Source organism: Sorex fumeus, unplaced genomic scaffold (assembly GCF_029834395.1).
Source record: "Sorex fumeus unplaced genomic scaffold, SorFum_2.1 ptg000038l, whole genome shotgun sequence".
Taxonomy (NCBI): domain Eukaryota; kingdom Metazoa; phylum Chordata; class Mammalia; order Eulipotyphla; family Soricidae; genus Sorex; species Sorex fumeus.
The window spans coordinates 9073083-9100498 of record NW_026606095.1 but is presented as its reverse complement, the minus strand read 5'-3'; positions in this window follow the sequence as shown (position 1 = coordinate 9100498).

The window sequence follows — 27416 nt, the reverse complement described above, 5'->3', positions numbered from 1 at the left end:
TTGTAGACAACATTGACGAGGAATACGATCGACTGGTTCAGCACCTCCTTGAATGCGCAAGGAACACCAAGAGAGAGATAGCCACAAAAAATCGCCTATCTTCGAAAACTCTTGAGCTAATGCGCCATGTGGTTTGGCGCATGCCTCAGGCAACCGCAAGCTAACGTCCGAGCTCGCAAAGCAGTGCAGAGATGCGATCAAGGAAGACCTCAAAGAGAGAAGAGCAGAAGTACTGGTAGATGCAGCAGAAGCCGGGAAAAGTATTCGTAACGCCCGCCTGTCCTTCGCCAACTACAAGACCAAGATGACTGCCCTCCGACGTCCTTATGGATCTATCACATCCTCCAGAGTGGCAATGGAGAAGATTATCCATGACTTCTACTCAAATCTCTTCGATAGCCATGTCCACTTGTCGACATACCAAATTCCACAGGATGGATATGTCGTTCCCAATGTTCTCCCTTCCGAAATCCGACACGCCATTTTGTCGGTAAAGAAACAAATAGCACCCGGCCCAGACAAGGTCAGGCCTGAACACCTGAAGAACCTGCTGTTAGTACTCATCAATACACTGGCTCGGCTCTTCACTCGCTACCTGTCTGAATGCAAGGTTCCGTCCCAATGGAAAACCAGCAGGACTGTACTACTGTTCAAGAAGGGAGACATCCATGACATTGGCAACTATCGCCTGATCTGCCTATTGTCTGTCATCTACAAGTTGTTTACTCGAGTCATCCTAAATAGGATTGGCAGAACACTAGATGAAGGACAACCATGCAAGCAAGCCAGGTTCCGCAAAGGATTCAGCACCATCGACCATATCCAAATGTCATCTGATTTTCGATGAGTTGGCAAACAAGACAACATCCCTGATTCTTAACGTAGATGGAGGTTGGAACTCCAGATTCCTTCTCTCATTTGAGTGAAGTGTGATACTCCAAGCATAGCTCTCTCCATTCCTCTTTGGGAGACCCAAATAGAGTTCTGATCCTCTTCTCGTAGGGCCCAGGTCTCTGAGGCATATGTTAATGCAGGAAGAACAGTGGAATCAAAGAGATGTGCCCGGAGCCTGAGGTTCTTCATTCTCTTAGCTATTTCTTCGACGTTCTTGAAGGTCTTCCAAGCTACTCTCTTCCTCCTGTGCAACTCAGGTGCCAGGTGATTCTTCATGTTGACAACTCGACCTAGGTACACATAACTGTTGCATTCGGAGGTGGTCATTCCATTGAGAGTGAATGGAATATCAGGAATGAGACTGTTTCTCATAAACATTGTCTTCGTGAGATTAAGCTGTAGTCCAACCTTTCCACACTCACCATTGAAGTTGGCCAGCATTTGTGCCACTTGGCTAATATTTGGTGTTATTAGAACGATGTCATCACCAAAGCGGAGGTGGTGTAGTTGCCGACTATCTATCTTCACTCCCATTCCTTCCCATTCCAGTGGTCCCATGATGTTTTCGAGGGTGGCACTGAAGAGTTTTGGTGAAATGGTATCACCCTGCCAAACCTCTCTCTTGACATGGATGATCACTTCTTTGTAGAATGGTGAGATCCTGGTAGTGAATCCGTAATACAGCTCAAGGAGGATCCTGATGTACTATAAATCTACGAATATATATATATATATATATATATATATATATATATATATGGAGGATTTCAAATACTCTCTTAAGGCAAATAATGAGCTAACAGCTAATTATATTTAGTCTCACTTTTAATACTTTTTTCTCTAACTTAAGAAACATGAAAAATACTTGAAAACTCCTTTAGTATATCTGCATTTTGGTTAAATTGTGAAATTATTTTTACTGTCTGCAAATGTTTATAGATACCTATAGAGTTACATTAAAAAGTTTAGAAATATAATTTAAGTTAATATTACTAGGAAATGGTGGAATTGAAAAATATTTTCTATTAAATTTTCTTTTTATTTTTTCAAATTTAGTCACCATGGATTGCAAAGTTATTTATGATTGGGTTTCAGGCATACAATATTCCAACATCAATTCCTTTACTAGTTTTCACTTTTCTTCACCAATGTTCCCCATTTCTCTTTCACCTACCAGTCTACACCTATTAACAGGCACTTTTAAAAAATATATTTTTGGCACTGTGGTTTGCACTACTGTTATTGATAGGGTTCCATGCACAACACATTGTCACCTATCAGCACCCCCACCTCTTACTGACTGACCACTTCCTTAACCAATGTTGTAGTGTTCTCTTCCCTTTCCTATTTTCCTAGACCCAGCATGCTTTAAATTTTATTGTAGGCACCATGATTCACAATTAACAATTGCAAGGTTTCACTTTTAAAAATTAAATTTTGGGGGGGGTGTAAATTGGGGCCACTTCCAGAGAAGTTTAGGGCTCTGTCTCTGCACTCGGAGAATTGCTCCAGCAGGGCTGAGGGAACCATGTGGGAGACCAGGAATTAAACTCAGTCCAAGGCAGGCACCTTACCCACTGTACTATCCCTTGGGCCACCCAAATTAAATTTTTTATCATTCTTGTCATCGTTTGTCAAACACCTGTTTTTTGTTAGTTATTTTCCTTGTTATTAACTAATTCTATATTAGAAGTCCCTAGGTTCTACTTCAAATGACCTACTTTAGACAAAAATACGTTTTGACATCCCCCATTAAAAATGGCATTGTAGCACTGTACTGTCCTCCTGTTGTTCATCGAGTTGCTCAAGCGGGTCCAGTAACATTGTGAGACTTGTTACTGTGTTTAGCATATCAAAAACATCATGGGTAGTTTCCTAGGCTTTATCCTGCAGGTGAGATACTCTCGGTAGCTTGCCAGGATCTCCAAGAGGGGTGGAGGAATCGAATTTGGGCCAACTGGGTCGGCCACATACAAGGCAAATGCCTTACCCGCTGTGCTATCACTCCAGCTGCTATCACTCCAGCCCCAAAATGGCACAAACTCAGCTAATTGATAAATCAGTAATAAAGATAGCATGACATATTGTAACTTAGAAACTGTATTGTGTAAAATGTTAATTTTATTCATATTATGTTATACATTTATATTACTAAAATTTTGATTCACTTTTAATTTTGAGTTCTAAGTATGCTTTGAGCATTTCCTGAAAATATTATGGTAACAAGATGCACAGGCAGAAATTTAGAGTTTAGCAGAAGGAACAAATTAATAAAATATATTTTAAAAAATTCTCAGTGGTGAGCTTCAATAGTCTTAACTATACAATTGCAAAACTATTCAGGTCAAGAATTTGAAGTCAGATGACAAAACGTGGTAATTACCAAGCAACAGGGGAAGTAATTGAATAAGAAAGAAAAAGTAACTAGACCAAACATAAGACAGTGGTGAAGGGTTTTGGACATTTTAGAGGTGGTTAAAATATAGTAGTCATACCAAAAATGAAATAATAAATTATCCCTACTGTAGCAATCTAGGACACCTAAAATATCATTTTCAAAGAGAATTTTTAGTTTTGAGATTCTTCATCAATTAAGAATGAAAAGATGGAGCATTTTATTCTCTTATATACCTAGTAGTTCTCACTTAAATCTAATATTTTGCGAACATTTAACTATCTAGATGTAGAGAGAGTTAAGTGTCTAAATGTTAACATTTAAAATTCTAGATGTATGAATATATCGCATCTGCATTAAATTATTACCATTGTTTTAAATAAGTACATTATAATTATTATTTTTAAATAAAACTCAGGTTGGAGTCAGGAGCAATAGTTCAGCATGTAGGACACTTGCTTACATGTGACTGCCCTGGGTTCAATCTCAGTATCCCACCTGGCCCCCCAAGCCTGCAAGGAGTGATCTGTGAATCCAGAGCTAGGAGTAATAACTATTGAGCATTGTCATGTGTGTCCCTATTCTCACAAAAACCCCAGGATTAACATTTACCATTTAAAAGAACTTTTCTAGTGTATTACTAATTTGCTCGAGCGGGCCCAGTAACATCTCCATTGGAGATTTTGTTGTTACTGTGTTTGGCATATCGAATACATCAGATATACATCAAAAGTATAAAAAGCAAGTTTGAAAGCATTGCGTGGTGGCTTGCTAGGCTCTGCCGTGCGGGCGAGATCCTCTTGGTAGCTTGCCGGGCTCTCCGAGAGGGGCGGAGGAATCGAACTTGGGTCGGCCATGTTGGCTGCGTGCAAGGCAAATGCCCTACCGCTGTGCTATCGCTCAGGCCCAGTGTATTACTAATAAGGTAGTAAAATTATGGAATGAATGCATGTATAAAGAAAGATCGGGGTTCATGGAAGAATATTTGTAATACAGTTATGGGACAGGAGGGTAACATATATTTCAAACAGTTATAAAACTGTACCCCAACACAAATTACCTCAATAAATATTTGTAATTTAAATGAAACTGTAACACTGCACGGTAGCACTGTCCTCCCATTGTTCATCAATTTGCTCGAGCGGGCCCAGTAACGTCCCCATTGCGAGACTTCTTGCTACTGTGTTTGGCATATCGAATGCGTCACGGGTAGCTTGCCAGTCTTTGCCATACGGTTGAGATAATGAAAATGTACTTATCAAAAAATTTCATGTTATTTTATATTTTATTTTTAAGCAGAAATGCAATTTCTTTTTGAGAATCATATTCTTCAAAGGGAAGGGTTCTTTACGGTATCTTGAGAATGTCACAATACTATGCTTAATCAATTTTTAAAAAATTGATAAAATAAACATTATTTTTTGTGATATGTAAGGTTAATGTTGATATACTGATTGAATTAAAGAGTATATGTAATATAATGCTTATATAACTTACCTTAATGTTAGGCACTACTCATTAGTTTTTTCAATGGTGTCTTTAAAATTTGTTTTTATGAGGCCCATGGAAAAGTGAATAAAGGTTTGATTGCTAAATTTTCACCTAAAGTATTGTTGTTGGGCACCACAAAATTTCTACCCAGACAGTTTGTCTCCGATTTTATATAAGACATCAGACAATTCTGACTCCTATAACAAACATTCAAGAACTGTCTTACTTTCCAGATACAACATAAAGTAGATCTTCCCTTCATTAAGTGATAGTTAAGTATGCAAGATACAATTTAGCAGTTGTAATGCTTTCAAACTTGCTTTTTATATCTTTGCCTTTATCATTAGTGTAAGAATGGAATTAAGGGCTTATTATAATGGCAAGAAAACTTATAGTTTCTTTTAAGGAGCAGTGACCCAGAATGGTAAGTGTGCAATGTGATATTAAGTTGTAAGATGAAAATAAAGGTTTTCTTACCTTAAATTTGCAGAAATTTTTTTTTTTTTTTTTTTTTTTTTTTTTTTTTTTTTTTTTGCTTTTTGGGTCACACCTGGAGATGCACAGCGGTTATTCCTGGCTCATGTACTCAGGAATTACTCCTGGCGGTGCTCGGGGGACCATATGGGATGCTGGGAATCGAACCCGGGTAGGCTGCATGCAAGGCAAACACCCTACCAGCTGTGCTATAACTCCAGCCCCAGAACTCTGTTTTTGAACCTCAGTTATTTACTCTGTTATTTCCATTTACTTGGTTACTTTTCTCTTTGTATGAGTTTGGTACAAATTCCTGTCTCATAATAGAAGCATTTAGTTAAGTTAAAATTCATCAGTTCACATAACTTGTCAATATGATTACAATTTCTGATTGAAAAATTAGAGTAAAATACACTAACAAACAACATTGTCTTAATGAAACTTATAATTTGGATACTGTTTACTTCTAGGCCTTGTTTACTCTACAACATCTAAAGTATTAATTGAGTAGAAAATGTAGAATTAAGACTAATTCAAAATGAATGGTTTCCCTGTACATATGCAGCATTTTTCTTTTTATCTTAATGAAGTGGCAGAAAAGGCATAATGATGTTTGTAACTTTCCAGTGTAGCATTAAACGAATTAACTTTAAATGTATTTAAAATGTGTGTAAATTATATGGTTCCAAGGAAATAGATTTTTTTTCTTAACCAGTTTTAAACTAAGCACACAGCAATACCAGTTCATTTCTTTTCAATCACATTTATTTATTAATATAATATAGAGAATTCAAAGGAAAAAGTACTAACACAACCATCCTATTCTAGGCGAAATAAAACATAATCTGTAATGTTAAACCCTCAAGTATATTATCTGAAGCACTGTCTTTCCACCAAGGTGATTTTATTTATTTACTTATTTCTATATTTACTTATTTTTTGTTTTATGGAGGCCGGACTCAGTGGTTGCTCAGCGCCTATTCCAGGTTCTTTGCTCAGGAATCACTCCTGATTGTGTTCTGAGATCATAGCGGGTACCAGGGATTGAACCAGGATCAACTGTGTAAAAGGCAAACATCCTAACAATGGTACTAGCTCACTGCCCCCACCAGGTGATTTTAATAATTCAGCCCTTCTGTTTTCTTAATTGCTGTGCACTTCCAACTTTCATGTCTTTCTATGCATGTGAGAATATTTATAGATCCCCACTTGACTTAAAACAAAATAAACAAAAAAAGCCCTATTCATTTTAATGTGCCTAAACTTTAATTACCTAGCTAATTTTTTAATTTTTTTCCATTTAGTAATACCTGATTAGTGATTCCCATTTAAAATAAAGTTTTCTCTCATTTGCATTTTCCTATATTTTAAAATCTTCCTGTTAAGCATCTATCTAGTTATTATTCTCACTGTTCTAATCAGAAGATTTTAGGTCCAATAACAAATTATTTAAGACCTTTCTAACAATGTGAAATTTGTTCAGATTATTGGCAACTCTCTGCTGACTGAATTGAATTAGGAAATTTGGTTATATAAGCAATGTGGACTAAGAAGTACTTTTTTTATCACATTATTTTGCTACTGGTTCAATTATATTCTACTTGAGCCTACTCTGCTAAAATTTCTTAGTTTCTAAATGATGTTTTGTAATATAAGTCCTTCTCTTCTGAAGTCTCTCAAATGTTTACATCTTAATTTAACAATTAGTTGGGATCTGAGATGGAGTTTATCAGGAATTGTCTCTGAGTGCAGAGACCTGAGCACAGTTGGGTGTGACCCTAAACAAACAAAAGAATCAATGAATTAAGTAATAAATAGTTTAATTAATTTTGATTCAATAAATAAAATTAAATTTTATTAACATATTTATTGTTCAGTGAGAAATTTCTCAGCTCCATTTGTCTTGCTTTCCTTTCTATTTCCTTTGTGATACAACCCTTCATTGTGAATAGCAATGTTTTGTTTTGTTTTTATTTTTAGCAAAGAATGTTGTTTCGGGACAGCAAAATTCTTTGTTATTCAACTTTATGCAACTGAAGACCTGTAGTCCATTTGTTATAGAAAAAATATTACCTAATGAAATAAATGGAATATTCTATGGCAAAAGACATATTCTTAATGCTAATCTTTTTGTTGTTGTTTTGTAGTTACCGTTTTGTAGTTGTTGTGTAAAGGGTGATGGGCCACAACCAGCTGTGCTCAGGGCTTACTCCTGACTTTTTGCTCACGGATCACTCCTGACAGAGCTTGGGGAACTGAAGCAGCCTCTGCTGAGTTCAAGGCACGCATACTACCCACTGTGCAATCCCACCAGTCCTTTCCTTACCTCGGTTCATGTTCTATTTCATAGCTGACTAGTATCTTCTTTCTTACATTCAAAGGCACCATAGAACAAAATGAGAATATTTTTATTTCTACTATATAACGTTAATTTTTTAAGATATTTGAGGAGAATGGAAGTGCATATGTGCTATAAAAATACAGATTTTTTTAAAAAATAAGATCTATATTGCTATGCAGACATCAATGAAGCAATTGACTTCAGAAATATTAGAATTGACTTCAGATGAAAACTGTATCATGTTAGGTAAATTATTTGTTTCAAAGATGCTATGTCTTGTAATTTTATTCTTTACCTTTTACCTTATATGATATTTTATTGATGTTGAGTCATGATTGAGGTTCTTTTACATTTTTCCTCAAAAAGCACTTCTTTCTTTATGTAGATGCTATCTATCAGAATTCTAAGACTTTTTTCCCCAAAGAAATCTTTTAAAAATGCCCAATATTTGTGTATCACAAATACCACCATTTTTCTTTTACAATTTTTATAAAAACATCAGTGATTTAGCTTCAAATGTGATGTTTGAAAAAGGCACTACCTATTAGTGGTTAATTTCATAGGATTGACATAAATGCAAGTAGTCAACACAAAGGAACTTTAAAATGAGCTATTTTTAATTTTCTCTGATTTTTCCTTCATTCCTGTTGTGATGTTCTTCAAAATTATGAAAGGAGTCCTAGAAATACAACAGAACAGTAAGTTTTGCTGTAAGTTGTCATAGTATTTTGACCAGCAAGATGGCAATTATTAACAATAAACACCTTTAAACTATTGCTGCAATGTCATTCACTCAGGGTTACAACCCAGTTAATTTTGGGAGAGAGCTGTTCAAAGAGACCTAGAGCTATGCCTCTTATGAACATTGCTTTTTTTCCCCTCTTATTTCTAATTAGTGTGAAAGGTTCTGAATAGGAGTCAGCCGAAAGGAAATCCAAGTCTCACACAACAGACTCTAACACACACGGGCAGCAGTTTTGTTTTGCTGAATAAAGAACTGCTTAGAGAAGACTTTAGTTTACCATGATGCTTAAATGTTGACTTTAAAAAAAAAATTTTGAGTCTTTTTAAAAAAATTAAAAGTGAGAAGATATTTTATTATGGCTTAATATCAATGATAATATGTTTGTAATGTTCCCTGTAATACAACCGCGAAGCTCTCCTGTAACACATTTTCTCTTCATTTACTTTGTAAATTAACTTTGCTCTTTTGTCTCTGCTGTATTACCATCTTTTAAAATTCATGTAAGCCATTTAAACAGATTTTTTAATCAACAATTACAGTAGCATAAGAAAATATTTTTCCTGTTTTTTTTTTTCCTACAACATGTAGCTGACATTGTATTACAGATTACTGTTTTCTTCCCACATAAATCTCTAACTTATAATTAGTATGTTTTTATAGTGGGTCTGCAACTGGAGATTCGACATTCGCCTTAGGTGACTCAGTTGGACAACGGTATCTGAATTAGAATATCGCTCAGATTCCCCATTTGCTTTTTAGTACAGAACAATCAGACTTAAGTATACATTGTTAGCAAAATCACACACCATGTTCTTGAACTTGCCTTCTATCACTCAGTGATATGTACTATAATACTAGTCTTCTGTTTTCTTTTGTAAAATTAAATGTCTTACTTCCCTGCTTCCTTCCAAAAATGCCTAATATAATTTAAATGCAACAGAGTCCTCAAACAATGTTTTTAAACAAATTTATGAATGAATTTAAGCAATACTGCTGCCCTCAAAGCTTTTAATTAATGCCTTCTAGATATACTTAAAGAAAGACATCTTATATGTTTTAATGTTTTGCAATGGGCTGATATACATTGAACTATCAGATTCAAAGCCATTTCATTCAGATTGAAGAACATTTAGAAAAAATTAAATGGTTTAATAAAGTGTTTTCTTGTTACTGAAGTTGTGAATTCATAATTAGATATGAAGCAAAATTTTATTATAAGCATGTGCTTTACTTTTAAAATAAGTCACGAGAATTAATTGGTAAAATGCTACCTGCTATAGAGACTAGGGTCACTGAAAAGATTTTGATTTGGACACATTTAAAAATGTGTCCCAAAGAATGTCAATTTATATATACAGAAGAAAAGATGGAAATGAGCATTCAGAAGTTAATTAGCAGGCTTGATACTTTTTTCCTACTTCTGATTTTAACTTACATAATCTAAATTCTAAGGCAAATTTCCTTTTTTCTTTGCTAGCAAGATAGTCTTTTTCTTACTATATATGTACAAAAATCATTTTAAGGCTCTAGCTATGGTTAGATAAACTAGATGATTTTAAGATGTGCATACATAGTTGTGCATATATGCTGTGATTTGGAATATCGTATAATATTAATGCAGTTATTATTTCTCTTAATTCTTTTGATATATCATTTATTATTTCTATAACTAAGGTTTATATACTAAGGAAATATACACAAAAGGTGGTTTAGGGTTCAAGTAAATGTTTAAGAGAACCTTGAGGTAAGATCTAAAATGCTTTTACTTTTAATGACAAAATTTACAAAAGCCAAGCTTCAATTTTCAGTGTACGTTTTTTTCTGCACTTCAGTAACTTCAGCTTTATACTGTGATCTAAAAAAGAATTGTCTTCTAGTATAATGTCACATTAAAGATGAACCAATAGATTTTAAAATACAGAAGCATAAATGAATAATTCAAGGTAAGCTAAAACTATAAAAAATTCATTTTTTTAGAATTTTAAGTTTTCATTTATTTCTTTTGCACTAGAATCCCTACTTATTTCAGTTAAGTAATCTCTCTTATTATCTACCCCTCATTTATTCTGCCTTCACTGAAACAAGTTCAGTGGAATTTGCCCTTAATTCTTTATATTACGCATTTACATATGTTTTGACCATAGAAGACTTCTCATGTTTTGATCAATTTCATTTTGCATTTAAGTTTCCGATTCTTTTGTGCATTCCCTGCAGTTGCTCCATTACTAAAATTGGTGTATGAGAGGAAAAATAATCAAATTCTAATTCTTATCTAGACTTATTTTTTTTTAAATGCTGAAGTAGATCTGTTTACAAAATCAAATTGCCAGGTAAATAACAATACAGAAAAAGAAATGAAACTGTTCATTTTGTTTTTGCCTCCTGGTTTCAACTTTTTTCACAGTAATTTAAAAAGTAGGTCTTCACAGAGCATCATTAGTATATAGAACACCAACCCTTTTCATCAAGACTAATTCTGTAGGATATTAATTTACAAAAGCTAAATATTAATGCCAGTGCATTATAACCTAACGGTAATCTGGAAAAAAACATTAAAAGCCTATTTTTTTGTTGTTTTTTTTTTTCCTTTAGAGCATTAAGGTACTCCTGGAGCTCACTCTGTAGTAATGTGAAAATGTTAATTTACTTAAATCCTGTACTAAAAGGGCAATCCTGGGTGAAAGTCAAGCACTACATCTCTTTAACATTGTCACAATGGAGGGGTCATAGATGAAAGAGATGCAGTGTGAATTCACCACCTAATGCTTCTCCCTGTACCACAGGATTCCCTTACCTGTAGTTAGCCTAATTAAACTGGATAGGGGACTGTTCTTAATTGGTTCCCTGCTCTATTAAGTAATGCTGATTTTTCCCCCTAGTTGAATAAGGTATGTTCTCTTTTTGGTCATGCCGGTTACTTGAAATTTATGCACTTTTTGTGACTCTAAGCTTTTCTCTATAATTTAGTTTGAAATGTTGCATATTTTCATCATATACTTACCACATTAAATAGTGTTTCAGCAGTAAATATTTTAGATGTATAATTATTTAAATAAAGACTGTAGATTAGTTTATTTAATTTCTATTGGGCTTTATTGTTCATTTTTAAAACTGGCAATAGTTCTGATTAATTTCTACATATATTGTCTGCTTTAAATCACCTAAAATGCTAAATGTTTAGTCATTTATTTGGTTAATCTATAATTCTTGCTATAGGTATTTAAGGTGCCCATTTTATCCCCAAGATCTCTAAAATGTGCTAAAATTATCTATTTGGCATTTTAAACTGTAACTATTCAACTCCAAAAATTGTCAACAATATTACACATTCTTGTTTAAATCTAACACATTATGAAATGCCTTTCTAACAATGGTAAAGCAAGATATTTATTCTCAATTATTTAGTAGATTCTTTTGAAAACAACAAAAAACTTCACTTCATGTACTTTAAAACTCTGTTGCATATATGTTGTTACCTTGGGGTTTTGTTGTTATCTTCATTAAAAATTAGTCGTTGTTTTGTTGGCGTTAAATTTCTTTGTTTTACTTTTGTTTATTGGTAGCTCAAAGAATCATTACAGATAGATGTATAGCCAAATATTTTGGAATGTTGGCCTTCAATAATTTCTCTGTCTCTCTCCCTTTTCCTCTTCCGTTTTCCATCCCTCTACTTTTCTACAGTCCTTCTTCCTTCATCTTTGCCGCAAACCTATAATTTAGTGACCAGTTAGATCAATCCAATCCTATTCGTTGGGTCTAGAATTTACATTTCTTCTACTGTTTTCTTGTTTCGTGGTTTGTTTTTGTTCAAGGGTCACACCTAGCCCTGGAAATGCTCAGGTCTATGTCCCAAATCAGTGCTTGAAGCACCATGCAGTGCTAGGGATCAAACCCAAGGTTCTCATATACAAAGCATAAGCAAGAGCCCTTTGAGATATCTTTGTGCTGACTTTTATCAGGACAAAGAACAGGATCCGAATGATCTGAATCTGGGACAAATATTCTATTTAACTAGATGTTTTGTTGGATGATATTTTTGATGGGGTTTGGTTTTGTTATTGGAACTCTTAATTTTGTTTCGCCTGCTTTGCACAGGAGACAGATTACTTTAGAAATCCAGTTTGGGACTACAGAGAGTACAGGGGATAAGGAGCTTGCTTTGTATAAGGTCTTATCCCTTTTCTAATCTAAAAATCACATAAAAATCCTGAGTAACATCAGGAGTGATCCCTGTGCACATATGGGATCACCCCAATTTTAGTTTTCCAATGCTGAAAGTTATTATACATATAGCCATAGTTTTGTAAAATTTTATGTTCCTTAACCTAACAAACTTTACAGATTTACTGTATTTTAATATAATTTGCTAGAAAAAAATGATGCAGCCAGCTCTATCTATATATTGCAGAACTCCAATCCAGTAAGAAATATTCAGTTATAACTTTCTCTTGTCTTTAAGGGGTGCTGGAATATACCAGTTTTAAAATTATCTGATATTTTTAAATTATGAAAATTTGGTTTTTTTTTTTTTTGGTTACACCTGACAGTGCTCAGGGTTTATTCTAATTCTGTGTTTAGGTATCATTCTAGTGGTGTTCAGGAAACAATGTGTGCTTTTAGGGACCAAATCCCAGTTGGTTAAATCCAAGACATGCACCCTGACTGTGTGCTCTCTATCTCTCTACCCCTGGAAACTTTTTTTTTTTTTACTAAAAAGTAAATGAAAATTTCCTATCCATGAACATTTTTTCAATTTTAAAAGGTTATCATACTTCCATGGACATTATAATATTTGGTAACTGGAGCGATAGCACAGCGGGTAGGGCGTTCGCCTTACAAGCGGCCAACATGGCCGACCCGAGTTCGATTCCTCTGCCCCTCTTGGAGAGCCCGGCAAGCTACCGAGAGTATTTGATATGCCAGACACAGTAACAACAAAGTCTCCAATGGAGACGTTACTGGGCCCGCTCGAGCAAATCGACGATCAACGGGAGGGCCTTTACCTTTACCTTTACCTATTAAATAAATCATATTACTATATCTTGAATAAAAGACTTTGTACGAAAATTGTGTTGCAAGAGAAAAATATAAGAAAAAATTCTAGTCATTTTCATTTTTTCAGCACCTTAAAAATTAGAGATGATAACTTCAGAAGGTTTGTTTTTCGATTCTTTTATTGTATAATGGCAATATATGCATTATATTTCTAAACTCCATAGTTTCTTTTTTTCCACAGCATTATTCTTTTAAGTGTACATATAGTATATAGTATTTAATATCCATATATATTGTTATCCAGTTCATTAGATTTGGACCTAGGATTTCACTTTCTGTAGTTTGACTACTTTAAACACTTTACATAATGTTTATTCAAGTTTATTGCTTAGTAAATTGATTCCCTTTGAGGTCTATTTGCTACTTTTTTGATCTCCTTATATGACATCAACAATATTTTGGATTCACGTCTCCATCTCGAATAAATTCATCTCAAAAATTAATATTCTTATAGCATTCCATCTCAAAAATAGTATTTTATCCTGAAAATCCTATTTGTTCTAAAGATTATAAAGTTCAGGCAAAGATTTGTACAGAGATTAAGACTCTTGCTTTATATGCCTTGGTACTACATATTGGCTCCCTGCTCACCACCAGAGAGGACTCCTGAGCATAGAGTCAGAGTTATACCACGAGCACTGATGGGTGTGGACTCACAACCAAAGTAAATAAATTAAAAATTTATATGCCAACCCGAAACGCAACTGGGTTGTCATAGGCCATTGCGTAAATTATGGTTATAAAATTATTTTGATGTGTTTATGAGATGAGGAAGACAAGTAACATTGCACAGTTAAAGTTACAAAAGACAGAACTTCCAAAGCAGAAATTAATAAGGCAGAATATCCAAATAAGACAAAACTTCCAAAGTAAGACAGAACTTTCCAAAATAAGACAGAACTTCCAAAACCAAATCAATGAAAAAATACTTAGGGTGCTTGTATCATACTGTTAGTATATTACCAAGAAATGTGATGTAAAAATAATAATTGTGACCAATTTTTAAGTGTTTATAATGGAACTGGCATTGTATTGTGCTTGCCAGTTTTCCATGTTTACATCTTGTAATTTTGTTAGGTGGGCTGGAGTGATAGCACAGCGCGTACTGCATTTGTCTTGCACGCAGCTGAGCAGGCCTACCCAAGTTTGATTCCTCTGCCTTTGATTGCTCTGCCCCTCTCGGAGAGCCTGGCAAGCTACCGAGAATATCTCGCCCGCAGGGCAAAGCCTGGCAAGCTACCCATGACTTATTCTATATGCCAAATACAGTAACAACAAGTCTCACAATGGTTCTGGGCCCGTTCGAGCAAATCGATGAACAAGGGGTGGACAGTGACAGTGATGGTGACAATTCTGTGACGTGAATGCAATTCAGTTGCCATTTAAAGAAATTTTGGTAAAGCTCTGATCAGACTGTTTGTGGCCATACTCAACATTTGCATATTAATGACATAATGCCCAATAAGATATATTAAAAAATGACTGGGTAGTGATTGCAAAGATCACTTTTCAGTTGGGTTACTGAAAAAGTGATGAAAAAGTGACGGAAAGGTAATCACTTATTTGGCTAAAAGGTAAGTGAATATTTCACGTCACATCAACAAACTTTTGTTCTTTGGAAGACTTCTGTTTCTCAAGGTAATCACCTTGGAAAGTGATGATATTAATATGTAATGCCTCATACAACATATGAATTATTATATAAAAAAGATTTTACAAAGTTTCTTTGTCCCTTTAATATAATTTATTTGGTCAAAATGCTTGACCACCATATGTAGACATAGGCAAATTTTGATATGCTACTGTTTGCTTGGTTATATATTTTTAATCTAGAAAAATTACCTCAGAATATTTTTTTAATTTTTGAATAAATATTGGATATGTTCAGAGATATAAAGAATGGGAAGATATGTCTTAATTATAATTTCCTTTTTATTTTATTTTTTTTTCTGTTTTGGAGGACACATCTGGAACTGTCCTGGTTTACTCTTGGCTCTGAACTCATGAAGGCTTGGAGTACTAGTCTGGGAATAGAACCCAGGCCGACCAGATGCAAGGCAAGCACCTTATTGCTGTACTATATTCCTAGCTAAGTAGTAATTCTTAAGTATGCTATGTCACTTCATGAATTAGAAACTTGAGGAAATCTAAAATAATTCACAGTATTTCTCAATGTTCTATTTTCTATTCAGAGTTTTATTGGATTCTTGTCAATTGGTAATCTGACAGCATTTCCGATTGTCCCGAAATTTTTTTTAGATTACTCTTTAAAATCTATTAATAATTATTCTAATTCAATATAATGGTGCTGTTTGAAGTTTGTCCTGAAGCAGATCAAGATAATTTCCAGCTGTGTTCTGTTGATGTCAAAGTGAAAAACAATGACTATAACCCCATAAGTCTATTACATACCACCGTGAAACTTTATAATATGATTAACAAGGGGCGGAGTGCACATACTGTTTATGAAAGAAGAAAAGTTTTTACAAGAAATTTGTTAAAAAAAATTCTAACAAGTAGTAATCATATGTTTAACTTCATTAAAAGCATTGTATGAAAGTTAACGTTTCCAGAAGGTATTATAAAAAATAACATCTTTTCTGTAGGTTATATTTTAATATTGAGTATAATCACTCCACATGCTTGAAGTCTAGTGTCCTTTAGATTTCTTTATTTTTCCTCTTCTTTTTTTCTTGTCACTTTTTATTTGTTTGGGGGCCACACCTGGCTGCTCTTGAGGCCGAGTCCTGGCTCTTGTGCCCGGGACCAGTCCTGGGGATGGGTGGGGCTCTGGGAACTATAGGTAGTGCTAGGAATCAAACCCAGGCTGGCTCCCTGCAAACCTAGTGCCCTACCTGCTACACTTCATCCCCAGTTCCTTTCTCCATTTTTCCTGAGAACTCTTTTTCCCTTTCTTCCTTTCCCTTTCTTCATTAGTTTACAATATCACTGTAGAGGCAGTCCTCAATAGAGCAGTAATAGCACAAGTGGCTTCAATAGGAAAAAAGAAGAAATCTAACTACCAAACAGATACCCATAGAAATTAAATTAAAAATGAGAAATAAGTCCCCCAAGGTACTTTAATGAAGTATCTGCTGAATATCTAATTCGGTTGTCCTTTTGCCCTATGAGCTATTGATCTGATTTTCTCAGTCACACTGTCTAGCAAGCTGAAGTTACTTAGCATTCTAATTATTCTCTGTGCAACAGGAAAAGAGAAAAATATTTACTGGTGAACTATTTAAGGAAAGATGTGATTCTATTTTTTTATTTTTTCACTATAATGGAGGATATATTAATTCTTAAAGAAACCTTCATCAGTTGTATTTTTAATAGTACCACATAATTAAATATAATATATACCAAACATTTCAATGTGGGTTAGTTATTTTATATAATAATAATCAGCACAACATTTTTATCTTTATCCATTTACTGAACAGTACTTGAATACCTACTATGTGTATCCTCACTAATTGATCATGTAAATCATACTCGAACACTATATAACCTTCTGAAAATATTTAAGGTAATTTCAAACCAGATATACTATCTATGTCTCAAAATTATAGCTTGCATTTTGCTAGTATCCTATTTCATCATTTTACCATTCTCCTTTAAATAAAACTTGTATATAGTTATACTGAACAACATTTGGTTTTGTTTCATAGCAGCTATCAGTGTATGCTAAATACATTCTACCTTTGAATCATCAAATCCTCATCAGTTATGTACTTCTATTACTTGATATTACAGGTGATGATAATGAAATTTACCTAAGTATTTTGTGTAAGGTCTCTTAATTAGTGTATGCTTAAAAACCTCAAATAGCTGTTCTCCATAACAATCTGTTAACCACTATTTTATATATTACCAGTATGCCATATTCTCTAATGTCTTCTTTTTTTTTCACAGACTCACACAATTTCGTGATTATGTTTCAGTCACACAATGGTCGAGTACCCATCCCTCCACCAGTGCCCATTCTCTACCACCAATATTCCCAGCATCCCTCCTGCCACCCTCACCCCATCCCCACCCCCTGCCAGGCACAATCCTTTTACTCTCTCTCTTTTAGGTGTTATGGTTTGCAATACAGGTAGTAAGTGGCCATCATGTTTGGTCTATAGTTTACTTTCAGCATACATCTCCCATTCAGAGCGAGCCCTCCAAGCATCCTTTGCTTGGTGGTCCCTTCTCTATCTCAGCTGACTTTATCCTCAGCATATGAGGCCAACTTGCAAGCCTTGAAGGAATCCTCCTGGCCCTGATCTCTACTGTCCTTGGGTGTTAGTCTCCCATTCTGTTATTTTATAGTCTACAAATGAGTGCAGTCATTCTATGTCTGTCCCTCTCTTTCTGACTCATTTCACTTAACATGATACTCTCCATGTTGATCCACTTATATGAAAATTTCAAGACTTCATATTTTCTAACATCTGCAATGGAATATACTATATTCCATTGTGTAGATGTACCAAGTTTCTTTAACCAGTCATCTATTCTCGGGCACTCAGTTTTTTTCCAGATTCTGGTTATTGTAAATAGTGCTACATAAACATACAAGTGCAGATATCATTTTTGCTGTCTTTTTTGCATCTCTGGGATATATTTCCAGAAGTGGTATTGCTGGGTCAGTTGGGAGCTCAATTTCTAATAGTTTGAGAAACGTCCATATTGCTTTCCAAAAGGGCTGAGCGAATTGGCATTCCCAACAGCAGTAAAGGAGAGTTCCTTTCTCCCCCCATCCACACCAACACCAGTTGCCTTTGTTCTTTTGGATGTGTGCCAGTCTCTGTGGTGTGAGATGTTATCTCAGTGTTGTTTTGATCTGTATCTCACTGATTAGTGATCAAGAGCATTTTTTCATGTGCCTTTTGGCCATTTGGATTTCTTCTTTAAGAAAGTTTCTGTTTATTTCATGGCCCCTTTTTCCGATGGAGCTGGATGTTTTCTTCTTGTAGAGTTCAACCAGGTCCTTGTATTTCCTTGATATTAACCCAGATGGATATTGGGTGAATATCCTTTCCCATTCTGTAAACTGTCTTTGTATTCTGGTTCAAGTATCTTTTAAGGAACAGAAGCTTCTTAGTTTAAGATAGTCCCATTTGTTTATCTCTGTTTCCACTTGCTTGGTCATTGGGGTTTCCTCTTTGAAGATCCCTTCAGCTTCAATGTCATGGATGGTTTTGCCAATCTTGTCTCAATGTACCTTATGGATTCTGGTCTGATTTTGAGGTCTTTAATCCATTTTGATCTTACTTTTGTACATGGTGTTAGGCAGAGATGGGAGCCCATTTCTTTTTTGCATGTAGCCGTCCAGTTTTGCCAGCACAGTTTGTTAAAGATGCTTCCTTACTCCACTTCACATTTCTTGCTCCTTTATCAAAGATTAGATGATCATATGTTTGGGGGGAGGTGTCAGTATATTCAACCCTGTTCCATTGGTCTGCAGCTCTGCCTTTGTTCCAGTACCAAGCTGTTTTAATTATTACTGCTTTGTAGTAGAGTTTAAAGTTAGGGAGGTTGATTCCTCCCATTTTCTTTTTCCCAAAAATTGTTTTCGCTATTCGTGGGGCTTATTTTTCCATGTGAATTTTCAGGAGAGTTTGCTCCACTTCTTTGAAGAATATCATGTGCATCATTATAGTGATCATATAGAATATGCACAATGCTTTGGGAAGTATTGCCATTTTGACAATGTTAATTCTCCTGATCCATGAACAGAGCATATCTTTCCATTTTCTCGTGTCCTATTTTATTTCCTGTCATAGTGTTTTATAGTTTTCTTTGTACAGGTCATTAACTTCCTTAGTTAAGCTGATTCTTAGGTATTTGATTTTCTGTTGTACAACTGTGAACGGGATTGCTTTGTTCATATCGCTTTCATAGAGATTACTTTGAAAGTCTGCCTGCCATGAAAGTAGGGAATCTAGAAGAAGTGAATAAATTACTGGATTCCTATAACTTTCCAATGCTGAACCAAGAATATTTGGAATACCTGAATAGACCTATTCTTATCAAGGAAATTGAAACTATAATCAGAAGTCTTCCCCAAAACAAAAGCCCAGGTTCATATGAATTCACAAGACAATTGTTCCAAACACTTAAAGAGGACCTATTTCCAGTTTTTTTCAAACTTTTGCAGAAAATTGAAGAAACAGAAACACTTCCTAAAGGTTTCTATGAGGCACACATCACACTAATACCAAACACAAACAGCAACACCACAAAAAATAAAATTAGGGGCTGGAATGATAAGACGGTGGGTAGGGTGTTTGCCTTGCATGTGGCCCACCCAGGTTCATTTCTCAGTATCCCATATGGTCCCCAGTACCACCAGGAGTAATTTCTGAGAGAAAAGCCAGGAGTAATCCCTGTGCATTGCCGGTGTGACCAAAAAAAGCAAAAAAGAAAAAAAAGGAGGGGGCGAGGGAAACTAAAATATAGGAAATAAAATAAAAGAAAATTTCAGGCCAATATCCCTGATGACCATGGATGCGAAGATCCTCAACAAAATATTAGCAAATAGAATAACTCATAAAAAAAATCATACACCACAACCAACTGGGATTAATCCCGGGGATGCAAGGATGGTTTAATATTTGTAAGTCAATCAGAAAAGAAAAGATAAAAAACATACAATCAAATCAATGGATGCAGAGAAAGCATTTGACAAGATCCAGCACCTGTTTGTGATGAAAACTTTCATGAAAATGGGTATTCAAGGAACTTTCTTCAATATAGTGAAAACTATCTACCACAAATCTATAGAAAGCATTATCCTCAATGGGGAAAACTAAGAGCCTTCCCTCTAAAATCAAGGACAAGACAAGAATGCCCACTCCCACCACTTCTATTCAATATAGTATTGGAAGTACTTGCAATAGCAGTTAGGCAAGAAAGAGATATTAAGGTCATCCAGAAAGGAAAGGAAGAAATCAAGCCATCATTATTTGCAGATGATATGATTCTATATTTAGAGAACCCTAAAACCTCTACCAAGAAGCTCCCAAAAACAATCAACTTGTATAGTGAAGTTGCAGGCTACAAAATCAATACCCAAAAGTCCATGGCTTTCCTATATGTATAAAATGAGAGAGAAGAAAGTGATATAAAAAAAGCCTTCATTTCTCTTTTTTTATTAATTTTATTTAATCAACGTGAGATAGTTAAAAGTTAGGGTTACAATCACACAATGATCAAACACCCATCCCTCCACCAGTGCAAATTCCCCACCACAAATATCCCTGTTATAACCCCCCTTTCCCATCCTCCCTCTGACTCAATGGCAAATATGATTCCCCATAATCTCTCTCTAATTTTGGGCATTATGGTTTGCATGCAAACCCTGAGAGGTTATCATGTTTGGTGCCTTATCTACTCTCTGCACACATCTCCCTACCCGACCGATTCCTCCAGCCAACTTTTTCCTAGTGATCCCTACTCTATTCCAGCTGCCTTCTTCCCTTTGCTCATGAGGTAGGATTTCAGCTATGGAGCAATCTATCTGTCCCCTGTATCTGCTGTCCTTAGGTGTCAGCCTGATGTTATGTTGTTTTATACTCCACAAATGAGTGCGGTCCTTCTATCTTTCCCTCTCTTTCTGACTCGTTCAGTTAGCATGATACTCTCCATGTCAAGCCATTTATAAGCAAAGGTCATGACTTCATCTCTCCTTACAGCTGCATAGTATTCCATTGTGTAGATGTACCAAAGTTTCTTTAACCAGTCCTCTGTTCTAGGGCACTTGGGTCTTTTTCAGATTCTGACTATTGTGAACAGTGCTGCAATGAACATATCAATGCAGATGTCATTTTTACTGTGCTTTTTGCATCCTCAGGATATATTCTCAGAAGAGGTATTGCAGGGTCATATGGAAGCTCAATTTCTAGTTTTTGAAGGACTGTTCATATTGTTTTTCAGAAAGGCTGGACTACTGGGCATTCCCACCAACAATGAAAGAGTGTCTCTTTTCTTCCACATCCACGCCAGCACTGGTTGCTTTTGTTCTTTTGAATATATGCCAGTTTCTGTGATGCGAGATGAGATCTCATTGTTGTTTTGGTTAGCATCTCCCTGATGGCTAGCAATATGGAGCATTTTTTCATGTGCATTTGGACCATTTGTATTTCTTTTTTGAGGAAACTTCTGTTCTTCTCGTCATTTTTTGATGGGTTTGGAGGGGTTTTTTTTGTACATTTATAATAGTGTCTGGTATATCCTAGATATTAATCCCTTATCAGATGGGTATTGGGTAAATAGTCTTTCCCATTATGTAGGCTCTTTCTGTATTTTGTTCACATCCCCTGATCATGGATAGAAAGTATTAACATTTCCAAAATGGCAATAATGCCCAAAGCACTATACAAATTCAACGTGGTCCCTATCAGGATACCGAAGACACTTTTCAAAGAAATAGACAAAACACTCTTGAAATTCATATGGAACAACAAACCCCCACAGATAGATAAATCAATCCTAGGAAAAAGAAGATGGGTGACATCACCCTCACAAACTTCAAACTGTACTACAAAGCAGTAGTGATTAAGAAAGCATGGTACTGGGCTAGAAACAGACCTGCAGACCAATGTAACAGAGTTGAATATTCTGAATATCCTGTCACAGACCACCAAATATTTGACCACTTATTCTTTGACAAAGGAGCAAGAAATGTGAAGTTGAACAAGGAAAGCCTCTTCAACAAGTGGTGCTGGGAAAACTGGATAGCTACTTGCAAAAAAAAATGAACTCTGACTTCTCTCTAATGCCAGGCACAAAAGTCTGATCAGAGTGAATTAAAGAACTCAATATTAGACATGAGTCTATAAGATACATAGAGGAAAATGTAGGTAGAACTCTCTAAGAGATTAAGCTAAAAATATCTTTAAGTATGAAACAGCACTGACCATGCAAGAAGAAGCAAACATAAACAAATAGGACTACATCAAACTAAGAAGCGTCTGCATTTCAAAAGCCTTCATTTTTAATAGCTCTATTTTTTTCTTGGAAGGTAGAGAATCATGTCAGTCGATGCTCAGGACTTACATCTGTCACTGTGCTCAGGGATCACTTCAGGTAGTGCTCAGGAAAACATATGGTGTCAGAGAGTAAAAGCAGGAGTTAACCATGTGTTTGACAAGTTCCTTCAGATGTGATGATCATCTGGCTGCAACATCTGTCACCCCATTGATCGCCAAGCTTGATTCTATATATCTGGCTGGCTAAGCAGGTGTGCCCCGGCCCTCCTTACCGTTCCATGCATGACCCTCCTGAAGTTCTGTGCTCAGTCCTAGAAGGTAACCTTCTCCAAACAGACACAGACCTTTCTTTAATCGAGGGTCTATGCATAATTGCACTCCCCCATCTGGAACTTCCAAACAAGCTCTCAATTGAGTAACTTTGCCCATGTACTCCATCTCTGACCCTACATTTTTATGTGTGAAGAGACTAAACATGGTCCAGACAGGTAGCTGTGTGCTTGCTTTACATATGAATGACCTGGGGTAGATCCTTCATAGCATATATGGATCTCCAAGCGCTGCCAGGAGTGATCTCTGAGTGCAGAGCCAGTAGTAAGTTTTGGGCGCTACTGTAGGGCCCCACATACATTTCACCTCATCACTTACATTTTGATATTTCTCTTTAAATTTTAAGAGGAAAGGAGTTGAATTATATAAGCAACTATTTTCTTCAAATACAGCATTATTACATTTCAGTGAAGATTTTCAGACAATAATTTGTATACATAATACAGTTTAAAATCAAATAAGGTAAACACCAGATTATCTATTGTGTTGATATGTTATTTTTATTTCTTCACATTTTGTTCTTTTTCCTCCCGTGTTTACTTTCTCCCATTATACTTGCTGGCATCTTTACTCCACTTTCCTTTAATCTTATTCATTTGGTAAAACTTCATTTCAGAATGACTCTCACTGGATCACTTTCCACAAGAGTACAGGCAACTGTTTACAGTTGCTTACAAGAGTCTCAAAACAGGTTATCACTTTCACCATAATCTTATCACCATTCTCCAAAGGTGATATTGACAAATTACAAAGGTAATTACTGACATTACCTTTAAACCTACTTCTATTCTCAGGGAAACTGACATTCTCAACTTGTGCAACAATTTCAAAAATGGTTTCCTAGAAACATCCCATTGGTCTCTTTATTCTTCCACACAGTGGGCTAAGCCCAATAATGTGTTATTTAATTTTCATTATCAAAAATTTGCTGCTAACATCTCTGAAACATTGGGTCCTGTAAAAACTGAAATCAAGCTTATTATTAGTCAGTAAATGTCTTGTCACTTTTACTTGTCCTTATCTCAGTGATTGATCCAGTCATGCACTCAGCTGATTATACAAGGAAGTTTGATTGTAACCTTTACACTTCTCTTTTGCAGTCAGACCCTATATATTGTATTTATATAAATACTGATAACTCTACTTCTGTAGCACTGTAGCACTGTCCTCCCGTTGTTCATCAATTTGCTTGAGCGGGCCCACTAATGTCTCCATTGTGAGACTTTTTTGTTACTGTGTTTGGCATATTGAATACGTCACAGGTAGCGTGCCAGGGTTTGCTGTGTGGGCGAGATACTGTCAGTAGCTTGCCAGGCTCTCTGAGAGGGGCGGAGGAATCGAACCTGGCATAATCTCTTTCAAAACTACCTTATTCTCTTTAATTCTGAAGCCATCACATAAGATTTTCTCACACGTTTTACCCGGTTTACTGAAAAATTGATGTATTCATTTTCTATGGTGTCTAGCAGATTATTATAATATTAGAAGCTTAAAATTGTCTTACAATTTCTGCATACGAGAAATTCATAAATGTTTTCTAATCAGCTCTATAAAAGGTTCAAATTCATGTGTCGAATAGACTGTATTCTCTGATGAAGCTCACCATCATATTCCATTCTCATTCACGTATCTAAAAACTCAGTTGTTTGTAGCATCGATTATACAGAATGCTTTTGACTCCATGAGTCCATGAGAAGATTCTTGACAGTGATTTGCTCCATAGGTAGTTCACATACCACGGTTAATTGTTTATTCAAGGTCAACAGGATAATCTTTGTTCCTTGAATCATTTTAGGAACACTTATTAAAAGTATTCTATGTATTGTCAGACAAGGGAAAATTTTTTTTCTGAGCTCAAACTCAATGGTAAGAGATTTTAAGACTCTAAAAAATCTAGTGTCTATGGCATCAAAATAAACTCAATCATGAAAATATAAATCCCATCATTTTTTGTAATTGTTAACCGTACTAAGAAAAGAAACAACATATATGACTGCATTAGGGAAGAAGGACTTTGGGGGCTATCTTAGGATAGTAGGTACACAGGACAGAAAGATTGCTCCGTAGCTGGAAGCCTGCCTCATGAGCAAAAGGGGAGGAGGCATCTGGAATACAGAAGGAATCTCTAAGAAAATGATGGTTTGAGGAACTGATTGGGATGGGAGATGTGTGTAGAAAGTAGATAAAAGACCAAACATGATAACCTCTCAGTGTCTGTATTGCAAACCATAATGCCCAAAAGTTGAGAGAGAGTACGGGGTATATTGTCTGCCCTGGAGGCAGGGGAAGAGTGGGAATGGAGGGGTATACCGGGGATGTTGGTGGTGGAGAATGTGCACTGGTGGAGGGATGGGTGTTTGATCATTGTGTGATGGTAACCCAAACATGTAACTATCTCATGGTGATTAAATAAAATTTAAAAAAAAAGAATTTTGCATACTTCGATTTTAGTAGTGCTAAAATTAATTTAGAACCATATCCATTCCTGCTTTATTACAGGAAGAAAACAATAAAACATTTAAACCATAGGAGTGAGAATGAGCTTTCATATCAGCTTTGATTATTTTTATTAACTGAAGTTGTATTTTTGCTTCTTGTTGCTTTGGATGTTAAAAAAGTGAGTAAGCTTTTTTGGGGGGACCATAATAATAACCATGTTCTGGCCATATCCACCTCTCTATCTATATCTTCCACTATTCCTCTCAGCAGAAAGAGAAAAGAAATATAGTAGCTAAAATATGTTAGTAGAACTCAACAGCAAAATGAAAGAAGCTGAATTTTAAATCAGGTACAGGAAATCACCCCAAAGAAAAAATAAAAATATACACTAAGTAAATAAAGCAGGAGAATAATACAAGACAGTAATATGTAGAACAGCCCTCTAATTACTGTTCCAAAAGAAGAGGAAGCAGAGAAAGATAGAAGGAAAGAGAGGAGAGAGATAAGGAGAGAGAGAAAGAGAAAGAGAGAAAAAGAAAGAGAGAAAGAAAAAGGAAAGAGAAAGAAAAAGAAAGAAAGAAAGAAAGAAAGAAGGAAGGAAGGAAGGAAGGAAGGAAGGAAGGAAGGAAGGAAGGAAAGAAAGAAAGAAAGAAAGAGAAGGAGGGAGGGAGGGAGGGAAGGAAGGAGAGAAAAAGAGAAAAGAGAGGAAGAGAAAGAAAGAAAGAAAGAAAGAAAGAAAGAAAGAAAGAAAGAAAGAAAGAAAGAAAGAAAGAAAGAATTTATAGTGGAAGAACACTAGCTGAGAACTTCCCCAATCTGGGTAACCTTTTCTAGAAGTCTAAAGAATTCAGACAAAATAATCCCAAAAGAAGAACAGGAAGACACATAGTAATAAAAAAAAATGTCAAGAACCAAAGAGAGACACTTGTTAAAAGAACAAGAGGAAAGCAAAGACTGACATATAAAGGAACTCCCTTAAGGCTCACATGTAGTTTTACAAATGAAACAGAATAGCAAATGCAAAGACTTTTTGACTGCGGTGGGTGTGGTGGTAGAGATGCAACACAGGAATTCTGCATGCGAGGCATGAGCTATGCTATTCATAAAATCCCCAGCCTACTCCCAAAGTCTTGAATGGAAACTATGCCAGTCAGTAATCCTTTATCCTGCCAGGCTGCCTGTATACATAGAATTGACTTTAAAAATCTCAGACAATAGCTAAAGATTTTCATTGCCTCTATTTCTATGTCTCTCTAGCAGATTATCTACTATGACATTGAAAAATAACACCTATAAACAGAAAGATACGTAAGGTATATACAAAGGGTAAAAGATGGTGGTTACACAGGACTCCAACAATGGACTACAGACATACTTTAAATTTTAAATAGTAAACAACTATATTATCTCAGACATAAGCTGTAAAGGCATCCTCAAAGCAAAATACTTAAAATAAACAAATATGAAAAGAGAATTAGAAGCCAATCATTGCATAAAAGACTGGTATAAAAGTAAAAGCAGAGAAAATACAGGAAGACCAGAGAAACAAACTCCCCAAATTTTCAAAATCATAATAATAGAATCATAAGAGTAAAGTGAAAGTAGATTACCTTACATTATAAATTATATTTATACATCTTATTGATTATCTTTATAAAATTACTTACATTATTTATTATATTATAAATTATGAATTTATGTCAATGGATTAAACTCCCTCATCAAAAGTCACAGTGGTTAAATAGTTTGGAAAATAAAAACTAACCATTTCTACTTCTAATAGACACACCTGAACTCTGCAATAGTTACAGGAACAATTAAACAAATGGCTATGAAACAATCACAAAGTTTTAATAAAGGCAGGCCATTGTAAATTTACTAGACAAAGGAACAAAAAAATTAAAGATGGGAAGATAAGGATGAACATTATATAATGATTAAAGGATCGAGATAACTAATTCCAAGCTCAGTAAAGTTCTTACAGCAAATACTAATACACTTCAGGAGAAAAATTGTCAATACAATGGCAATGGTAGTAGGATACTTTAACAGCCCACTTTTTCATCGAACAGATGGACTAGACAGAAAAATTGCAAAGAACAATGTAAGTGAGGAACTAGAATAATTGGGAATGCTAGGCATGCATTGAATTTTTTCTTTGGGATGTTTGGGATGTTCTCCAGGATTGATCACATGTCTGGAAACAAAACAAGTATTAAAGTCATAAAACTAGAAATCATTTCAATTTTTTTCAGACAATAAAGGTAGAAG